We start from the raw sequence: 10985 nt of genomic DNA on the forward strand, positions 1-10985 counted from the left end.
GAAACACTAAGTATTGAACTGTGGTTAATACTGTAGAGTTAAGCAATCACTCTCCTCTTCAACATGATGCCTACGCCAGGGTCCTCACTCCTAAGTAGTCTCACCAGGAACTATGTAGGAACAGTCTTCCAGATTACAAATTTCATTTGGCTCTCTCCTGCTAACAGGGAATTTCACTGCTGGGAAGCTCTCATTTCCTGGTTGATCTGCCCATGCAGGGCTGCCAAGGGTCACCAGCCTTTTTATCTTATGCATAGGTGTGGCCACCTCTCCAGTTCTGGCTTTAGCTCTGGTCCTCTGTATTACACCTGACTGGCTATGGGCATGAGCCTGATTCTCTGTGTTTCTCATGCACTATTCTCTGTACTCAGAATAGCTCTCCTAGCCTCTTACCTGTTCACCCAATAAACGTAAGTAGTCTCTTGAAGGTAATCTAGTGGGAAGAGTCAGATGTCCTGAATACCATTCTGCCCTCTGTCTAGGTGTATGGTGTCACATCCGTACTCAGTATTAGAACTGGTTATTCTAAGCTGGGCATGTGAAACCTGGGAACCACCCCAAGCACAATGTTATAAAGCCCCTTTCGTCATTATATCAAATCTTACACAGCTCCTGTATTCACTGAGAATTCTGAAAGACACCTATCAAGGACTCTCTGTAATCCACAAAGAAAGACCCATTCAAGGTTTAGCCTCACTTTGAACACTAGGTTTAGAGCTGGACTTTGAAAACCAATTCACAGAAAGCTCATGAACCTTGGCACTGTCCATCATCTGGAAACTGGGGATGGGGCTTTACAACATGAGGGTAAGGAGCAGGCATATGTGGTGTCAAAACAGGGCAGGTAGTGTAGTAGCACAGAAGTCCAGTCCACAGGAAAATGTCCCACTGGGTTTCCTAAGGTACCATGCCAGCTACCATCTATTAAGCCAGATTTGCAACAATATAAAACAGCATTTTTCTCACTAATTTTTAAATAGTTTTTTCCACAAGAATGTTATTTATGTTAATATAAAATGGAATCATTTTTAATAAATAAATATTTTAATTTTTTCAGTTTGCTTTCAAACATGGTAGATATCTATCTATATATATAACCCACATAAACACAAGCTCTTTGGAGTCCTCAGGGATGCTTAGGCGAGTAAAAGAGTACAACACCAAGAAGTTTCAGGACTGCAGACTTAATAGAGTTATAAAATTTGAAACTTTAAGAAACAGAGATTAAAACCATCATCCAATCTACTAACTTCTTCATGAGGCTCTGACAGTCTGAAATGCAGCTAAATAATTGTGACCTGGAAACAGCTTTAATGTGGCATTCCATTTTAGAATTGCAAGGCTAAACAAGTCTAATCCAAGATATCCAAATTGTCCGCCCTAGAGAGAGAAAAGGAACAGCAAACGATCGACTGGCCCATGGTCAGAGGACCAGATCAAATTGTCTCTGCTACTTCCTTTATAACTGTTTCGGTTCCTTTGTATAGGATTTTAGAAAAGTCAGAAGATTGGTGCTGTCTGGATGAGATGAGTATGCACTGTGGTACAACTTTCACGAAGGGCAATTTGTCAGCATTTATCAATTTACAAATACACATACCTTTCCACCCCAAAATTCCATTTTAGGAATTTATCTTATACTTGCTTATTGCAAAATGACATGTACAAGATTATTCATTACAGCATTACTTGTAATAGCAAAACAACAACAACAAACCCTAACCTGAATAGGGTATTGGTTAAATAAGTAATGGTACATACATAAAATATAATGCTATTAAAAATAAATTAAGGAAGAGCAAGGGAGCTTTCTACGTATGAGTGTGGAACAGTCTTTAATTCTGTTTAGTGATAAAAGCATGATTCAGATAGTAGTACAGTATAGTAAGTGATCATTTGTATAAAAAGGAGGTAAGCAGAATATTCCAGGAGGATACACAAGAAACTTAGCACTGGTTGCCTTTAGGGAGGAGAATTTGGCAGCTGAAGGACAGGGTGGGAAGGAGACTTCACTTAACCCTCTTTTATACCTTTTGATTTTTGAACCATGTGGATATATAACTTAGTCAAAAAATAAAATTTAAAAACTGGTGGAACAAAAACAAAGAGATGGCTTGATAGAAAGGGAAGGAGAAAAGAAAGGAGGGGGTAAAAGACAGATACACATACACATATGCATGCAGGCATACATAGAGAAATGTCTACTGCTTTAACCTGAGCTATTGCCCAGGCTCCCCGTTACTAACTTCTTTTTGCTTCCTTCTCTTTTCCTCACCCAGTCTTAAATCCCCACATGCTCCAGGACTGAAAAAAATACAAAATGGAAAGCTGTACTTCAGCTTTTAAATAGAATAAAATATCCCAGAAAGCATTACCCAGCCCTGAACCAAATATCTGCCTTTCCACATCACCAAAAACATTTTTACTTGGAAAGAAAACGATCATTTATCACATATGCCCCATTCTCGATCTTTGTGTCATTCAATCCTTGCCAACTCTGGGAGATGGGTCAATTGGGAAACTGAAGTACAAAGAGGTCAGGTGGGGTCATCTACCTGGTAAATTCCAGTGCCCTCACTAGTAAATGATGAAGCTGGGCCACTGCCCTTGGTTTGCCTGACCCCAAAGACCTTGATCTTTCCAACACCTCCTTATCTGGGGTAGAACGCAGGACAGGGAGTCACTGTGGTGTTTCTCACTGTGGTGAAAGGATTGTTTCTTGACTCTGGGATTCGGAAGTATGAATGCTCTCTTCCTATCTCCTTCCCATTCATTTAAGAAAAGCTGTATGTGAAAGAACAGGAGGTGATGACAACACCGCAGCATGCCTGGGCTGCAGCAAGATACTGCAGGAGCCTCGAAACAAGCCCGTGGAGGTCTCAAACCAGGGAGGAACGCAGCGACGCCCACATCTACAGAACTGAGCTCTGGGCTAGCCACTCCCTCCATAACGTCCCTGTAGGTACTAATAACATTTCTGAGGGTGTAGTGTACCAACCAGAAGGGCTGGCCAGCCTCAGAAACAGGAAAGGAAGGTGGCTATGGCCAGCATGTTCCCACTGTAAAGATGGGATGCACCACGATGGTCAGTTCCCAGCTCTTCTCCCTAAAGTGTCCCTAAAAGCTGAGAAGAGTCTAGAGGTGTAGCTGTAAACATAGCAACAATAACCACAACCACTGATAGTATCCTTCATGTGTCAGCTACTGTCCTAAGTGTTTTTTGTGCTTCCTCTTTGAGGAAGAATCTTTATTGTTATCATTTCATTGTCAAGGAAATAGAAGCTTAGAGAAATTAAGTGACTTGTCCAAGCTAATAAGTGGGAAAGCCTGGGTTTTAAAATCCTGATTTTCAAACTCCAAGCCTATGATCTTGAGGTTGCTACTGTACTACTCACCCTAAGCCAGGAGCTGCCCATCACAAGCTCAAAACTTCTTTGGGGCTTCATGCTGTTTTTTAAATTAATGAAACTTTTAATATGTTATTAATGAAATTAATAACATATCTGTGTGTTTTAGTGTAAAGATATTATTTTAAATTACCAATTCAGTTATTCAAAGTTTCATCCTCCAAATTTTTGGTTCCCCTAGAAAGATGTGCCAAGTTATCCTCGCTTGTTGTTGTTGTTTTAACATATATCTTTACTGATTTCAGAGAGAGGAAGGGAGAGGGAGAGAGAGATAGAAACATCAATGATGAGAGAGTCACTGATCGGCAGCCTCCTGCATGCCACTGACTGGGGATCAAGCCCGCAACCAGGGCATGTGCCCTGACTAGGAATCGAACCAAAATCTATTGGATCATAGGTCAATGCTCAACTGCTGAGCCACGCCTGGCCGGGTTCCTGTTTTTTTTTTGTACCTCCTGGCACTCTGCAGAATATCCCAAGGGACTCTGGAACTCCTTTTCAATAAACATGACGCAGAGATTAGGCAGTCAAGTCCTCAAGCTATTAAACACTACAATTATAAAATCAACACCCTCTATTCTTTGTATATGCATGTTATCAAGTATCCATGTGATTATAATTTGGCTTCTCATATACTTTAAGTGCAGAAGAGAATGGACCAAGCAAAAGACTGAGCACCTGGTTCCCTAAACTGTTATATTTCTCATTGTATATTAATAAAGTTGGCATCGTTCCACATATTGGTCTCCATGTACTTGGTTATTGTGATTCTTCCCAGAGATAGAGATATTGTATTTCCAGAATTCCTCATCCCCTTTCTTGTAAAATAATACTCCTGAATTAGTCAGGGTGGTTATGCTAGTTGCTAAAACAAACCACCCCCAAATCTCAGAGATGTGCCAATATAGTTTTATTTCTTAATTACATCACAGTCTGATGTAAGTTGTAAGTTCTCTGTAGTCTCTCCTTTAAGTGGTGAGTCAGTCTTCTAGGCTTCTTCCATCCTATGATCCTGACTTCTTAAACATATAGCCTCCAAGCTTGAAGCAGATGTCCACACAGGCTTGGAGAACATCATTCCATTGACCTCAACCTAACTGAAGAGGAAGGTAGGAAATAAAGTTTACCTTTCTGTCCAGAAAGAGGAAAAGGTAACAGAATTTTGTGAACAAAAAGCATTGTCTCTGCCACAAACCCCTTCCTTTGGAGAACCACCCAAACCTAACCCCCACAGTTCTTGTGGAACTGGCAATCAGAATCCTGCCCCCATTGCCTAAGGCGTGGGTGCATCCATGACCTGAGCTAAATGAAATCAAGTTCCTCTCTCTTGGTTATTTGACTATTGAGCAAAGTCGCAAGAGCAAAAGGCACATAGTGGAATTCTAGGGTGGCAATGCCCAGTGAGGTGAGCCATAGGTGCTGGCTGCCAAACTCTTGTGGTTTCACGGGTTCCTGTCCCTTCTAACACCCAGTCCAGCTCTTTTGTCAAGTCTGTGAGCTCACTACTATCATTCCAGTTAATCCCCTAATCAAATTTCTGTTGCTTGTACCCAAAATACCTTAACCAGTACCCAGTATTTGCTATCTATATGCTGGCCAACCAGATTCTCATTCCCTTATGACTCAGCCCTGAACTGTAATAATTTCACTGAGGCAGTGCCTCCCCTTGGGGATATGATGGGTGTTTGACCAATCTTTTCCAGGTGATACTTCTCTATCTCACTAGCTGCTGTCTCTGATCTTCTATGCACATGAAAAAGCAATTAACAGTACAAAGCAGATGTTTAAGATGAAATAAGTGGCAAAGCCAACAAGGCATCATTCTTGGCAGGTATTCAAGTGGGTGATGAAACCATATCCAGGGATGATCTCTAAAGAAAAATTCTGGCAATGATTTGTCAACGTTTTCTTTTTCACAGACAAAAATCAAGATTCTATAATAGCACAGTCCGTAAGAAATGTAATGCAAGCTACATGTTATGGACTGAATGCTTATATCCCCCTAATATTTATATGTTGAAGTCCTAATCCCCAGTAATTAGCTTTAGATGAAGTCATGACAATGGGGCGCCCCCGCTATAGAATTAGTGTCCTTATAAAAAGAGATAGAGACCAGAGACCTCCTTCTCTCTCCATGTAAAGATACAGCAAGAAGGTAGCTATCTGCAAGACAGGAAGAAGGCTCTCATCAGGAACCAGTTCTGCCAGCACCTTGATATTGGACTTCCTAGCCTCCGGAACTATAAGAAATAGATATCTGTTGTTTAAGCCACCCAGTCCATGGTGTTTTGCAATAGCAGCCTGAGCTGACAAAGACAATATATAATTTTGAATTTTCTGGTGATCTTATTAAATAGTGTAAAAAGAAATAGGTAAAATTAATTTTAATAACATATTTTATTTAACCTAATATGTCCAAAACATTACCATTTAAAATGTAATCAATATAAACATTTTTAGTAAGATATTGTACATTCTTTTAGTCATACTAAACCTTCAAAGTCTGGTGTACATTTTACAGTTATAGCTCACCTCATCTGAGACCAGCTACATTTCAGGTGCTCAATGGCCACATGTAGCTAGTGGTTACCATGACTGACAGCCCAGTTCTATAAAGTGCTGGAAAGAAAAGAGGGGTTATAATAATAACCACCACTTCTTGATTCCTGCTATGTGCCAGGACATGTCAAAGCTTTTTACACATTTTTCTCATTTGATCCTTGGAATAAACTTATGAGATTAATGTCCTTTTCCTTATTTTAAAAATAAGTAATACAAGACTTAGAGAGTTTAAGAGGCATGTGTAAAGTCTCATGCTTTCCATTTACAGATATGAGAAGATGAATTGCTCTGGACTTTACCCCAAAGGTAGTGAAACAGGCAAGAACCTAAATAAGGCTCAAAGGAACAGCACTAATACCATGAGTAAGGTATGCAACCAAACCGGCCACTCCCTCTGCAAGCAAAGGGACACCTGCTATGCGAACTAGAGGAGCAGCAGCAAGGCGCTAATACATTTCCCCAGCCAAAAACCCTCTATGAGGAGCAGTGGAGAGGGGATGAATAAGACAAAAACAAAAGGAAAGCTACACCAACTAGAAATAGATAAGTGAGTTTGAACATTAACAAACAACACAGTTGGTGATATAAAAGTAATCATAACCTTGGCAGATGTGTATGCAATTTCAATAAGCGCGGAGACGTGAGTGCCACCAGTCCCATCTGTAAGTTTGCCCTTGGGACCTGGAACCTGGAACCTGGCTCCAGGTCAGGGGTTACCTAGATTGACTACGGGGACAAAGGGAAGCAAGTCATAGGAAGAGTGAAGGTCACAATGGAGGAAACAGAAAGGTGCAACCGTCCAAGGTATGTGTAAGAGAACAAACACCCTGTTCTGGTGGGCTCCACACAGGCTACCAGGGCAGACCGAGCAGCTCATATGGGCGCAGTTAGGACTAACTCCCAAAGCTCCCCAATGAAATGAGAACATCGTGATATATTTTTAAAATGCTTATATTATGCCTTTTCTATATTTAGAGTTTAAATACCTTTTATTTATAAAATAATGGTTATAATAAATAGCCATTGTTTGGATGACTTTGTTTTTTTGTTTTGTTTTTTAATGTCCTCACTTGGCAAATATAAAAGTTGGCAACCTTATATTGGTCCTCCACTTTATTAGTTAAAAAAGATTTTAATAGTATATAAAATATAAAAACCACTGCTTAAGATTCCATCTATTCTCATATATATTGGACTTTGCTTCTCTGTGGTATAAGCTGATATGCTCCCTCTATTCCAGCTCCATGCCCTCAACACATAAATATGCTCAAATTTCTTCCAATTAAACCAGATTGAATGAAACTTTCCTTAAATTCTCTTCTCTTCCTCTCTAGGTGCACCTGATCACTCATTTCTTCTTTAACTTTCTCAACTTTCCCAACTTTAACCTCAACTTTTTACGCTGGAAATTGAATATTAAACACTTGTGCAATAGCTTCTCCAACCAAATAAAGATTAATTAAAATCTTTTATTCAATTTTCATGTTTTCCCTTATGGTTGTGTCACTATTAAAACAATATTGTGAGAGGGCAGTTCAAGATGATTGCAAAGGAAGATCCTGAACTCATTTCTTCTCATGGACACAAAAAATTTACAACTACATATGGACTATTTTTCCTCCCAAAAGACCTGAAAACTGGATAAGCAGCATCTCTGCAACAAAGGGTAAAAGAGATTCATTGAGATGGGTAGGAGAGGCAGAAACATGGTCTTGCTAAAAACCCTACTACAGGCATGGTGACCCACAATCAAGAAGGATCTCAAAAATATGGAACTTTTGTCTAGGGAACTAGGGGTTTATGCCCCCCATCAGGCACCTCTGAAACCCTTGGGGATTACATCTAAGAGAATCACAGAACTGTAGGGAATGGAGAATCTGCTCTTAAAGGGCTTGCACGCAGACTCACTTAGCCCAGGACTCAGTGCAAAAGTAATAGTTTGAAAACACCTTCACCATAAGAGAAGGAAACTCACTTACTAGTCTTAAAGCATCTGACAGAGAGGTAAAAACCTGCTGGGAGTTTCTCCTGGGATGGAGGCAGATTTTTGCAATCTCATTTGACCTTGCTAGTGCTGGCACTGGAAAGAACATTTTAGCACTCTGTCTAACCTGCTGATGCCAGTGGACATGCTCCACCTAACCCCATGCCACAGCCATACAACAGTCAAGTGAATGCCCCATGCCCCATCCATGCTGAAGCCATGACCCCACAATAGCCAGCTGTCATGAGCAACCCACATAGGGGATGCCTCTAGAGCACCTGGCTCTGGTGGTTAAGGGGGTAATTATACTTCTGAGTCCCAGAGGACATTTTCTACAAAACGCTACTCCTGCAAAACTGGAAGAGACAGTTGTCTCACTTAATGCATAGAGACAAACACAGAGAGTCAAGTAAAATGAGGAGAGAAAGGAATATGTTCCAAATGAAAGAATATGACAAAACATCATAATAGGACCTTAATGAAATGGAGATAAGTAATCTTTCTGATAAAGAGTTCAAAGTAATGTTCATAAAGATGCTCACTGAACTTAGGAGAAGAGTTGATGAACACAGTGAGGATTTCAACAACAAGACAGAAAATGTAAGAAAGTACCAAACAGAAGTCACAGAGCTGAAGAACAGAATAAGTAAACTGAAAAAATACACTAGCAGGATTCAAGAGCAGATTGGATGAAATGGAAAAAAAATCAGTGAGCTGAAAAACAAAGCAATGGAGCTCAGCAACAGAGCAGCAAAAAGAAAAAAGAATTTTAAAAAGATACCCTCAGAGACCTATGAGAACATCAAGAAGAATATCATTTGCATTATAGGGTTCACAAAAGGAGAAGAGAGAGAAAAAGGGGCAGAAAACTTATTTGAAGAAATAATGGCTGAAAACTTCCCTAATTCTGGGAGAAAAAGATGCCCAGATCCAGAAAGCCCAGAGAGTTCCAAATAAGATGAACACAAAGAGACCTACACCAAGACGCATTATAATAAAAATGTTGAAAGTTAAAGATAAAGAGAGAATCCTATAAGTAACAGGGGAAAAACAACATGTTACATACAAGGGAAACCCCATTAGGTTATCAGCGTATTTTTCAGCAGAAACTTTGCAGTCTAGCAGGATGTGACATGGCATATTCAAAGTGAGGGAAGGAAAGAAACTTCCAACCAGGAATACTCTAATTGGCAAGGTTATTTTTCAGAATTAAAGGAGACATAAGAGTTTTCTAAATAAGCAAAAACTAAAGGAGTTCATCGCCACTAAACTGCCTTACAAGAAACGTTTAAAAGACTTCTTTAAGCTGAAAAGAAATGGCACTATTTAATAACAAGAAAACACATGAAAGTAAAAATATTACTGGGAGAAAAAAGGTGTAGCAGTACTCATGTTAAACAAGATATATGTTAAAACCAAAATTGCAATAAAAGACAAAGAAGGGCATTACATAACGATAAAAGGTCAGTCCAGCAACAAGATACAACATTTATAAATATATATGTACCCAACATAGGAACACTAAAATATAGAAAGCAGATATTAATGGCCCAAAGGGAGAAACTGATAGCAATACAATAATGGGAGGGGACTTTAACACCACACTTACCACAATAGATAGATCATCCAGACAGAAAATTTATAAGAAAACATTGGTCTTAAATGACACATTAGGCCAAACTGACTTAATAGATATTTACAGAACATTCTACCCGAAAGCAGCAGAACACACATTCTTCTCAAGTGCTCATGGAACATTCTCCAGGACAGACCACATGGTAGGTCACAAAACAAGTCTCAATAAATTCAATAAGACAGAAATCATATCAAGCACCTTTTCCATCCACAAAGGTATGAAACTAGAAGTCAATTATAAGAAGAAAGCTGGAAAAAACACAAAACTGTGGAAATTAAATAACATGCTACTGAACAACCAATGAAATCAAAGGAGAAATAAAAAAAATACCTAGGCAAATGAAAACAGAAATATGACATACCAATATTTATGGCATACTGCAAACGTGGCTCTAGGAGGAAAGTTTATAGCAATACAGGCCTAGTTCAAGAAGCAGGAAAAACAATCTAACTTTATACCTAAATGAGCTAAAAATAAAAATTAAAAAATGAAGCCCCAAGGTAATAGAAGCTAGGAAATAATACAGATCAGAGTGAGAGGAAATGAAATAGAAACTAGAAAAAAAAGATCGATGAAACTAAGACATGGTTCTTTAAAAAGATAGACAAAATTGCAAACCTTTAGCTAGACTCACCAAGGAAAAAAGAGAGAGCTCAAATAAATAAAATTAGGAATGAAAGAAAAGTTATAACTGATTCCACAGAAATACAAAGTTCAAGTACTACGAGAGGTAAACATTTTGCAAGCTAGAAATCAATTATTAGACAATTATAGTAATTTCTCTACCCAGAATTCAAGGTAATAAAAAAATCCATTACTTAAAACTTTATTTTTAAACATTGTAATTATTTACTAATATTACAAAAGCATTCTTTCTTATCCCCCCCTTTTTATTCCTTTTTGGCATATTTACATTATTTCAATCATGTTGTATAAAATGAGCTATTGCTTGGCCTGAGTGGCTCAGTTGGTTGGGTGTTGACCCATGCACCAAAAGGTTCCCAGTCCAGGCACATGCCTGGGTTGTGGGTTTGATCCCCAGTTGGGGAGCGGGTAGAAGGCAACTGATCAATGTCTCTTTCTCACATCGATGTTTCTCTTTCTCTGTCTCTCTCTCTGCTTCTCTCTCTCTCTCCCTCCCTCTCTAAGCATGTTCTCAGGTGAGGATTTTTTTAAAAAGAGCTATTGATGGATACCTAAGAGTTTAACCACTGGACATGGCATTATATATGACAAAATTCCAAGGTGGCACACAAATTAACTTTTAATAATAATTCATTTGTGAGCTGGAATGGCCTGGAATCTATCAGTTAATGGCAAGGCTATGTTGGTTATGGTTCCCAAACTTTCAATCCAACATGAGCTACTTTAAAGCAATATTTTTCTGAGGTTATGT

The sequence above is a fragment of the Miniopterus natalensis genome, chromosome 14, assembly GCF_054644295.1.
Source record: "Miniopterus natalensis isolate mMinNat1 chromosome 14, mMinNat1.hap1, whole genome shotgun sequence".
NCBI lineage: Eukaryota > Metazoa > Chordata > Mammalia > Chiroptera > Miniopteridae > Miniopterus > Miniopterus natalensis.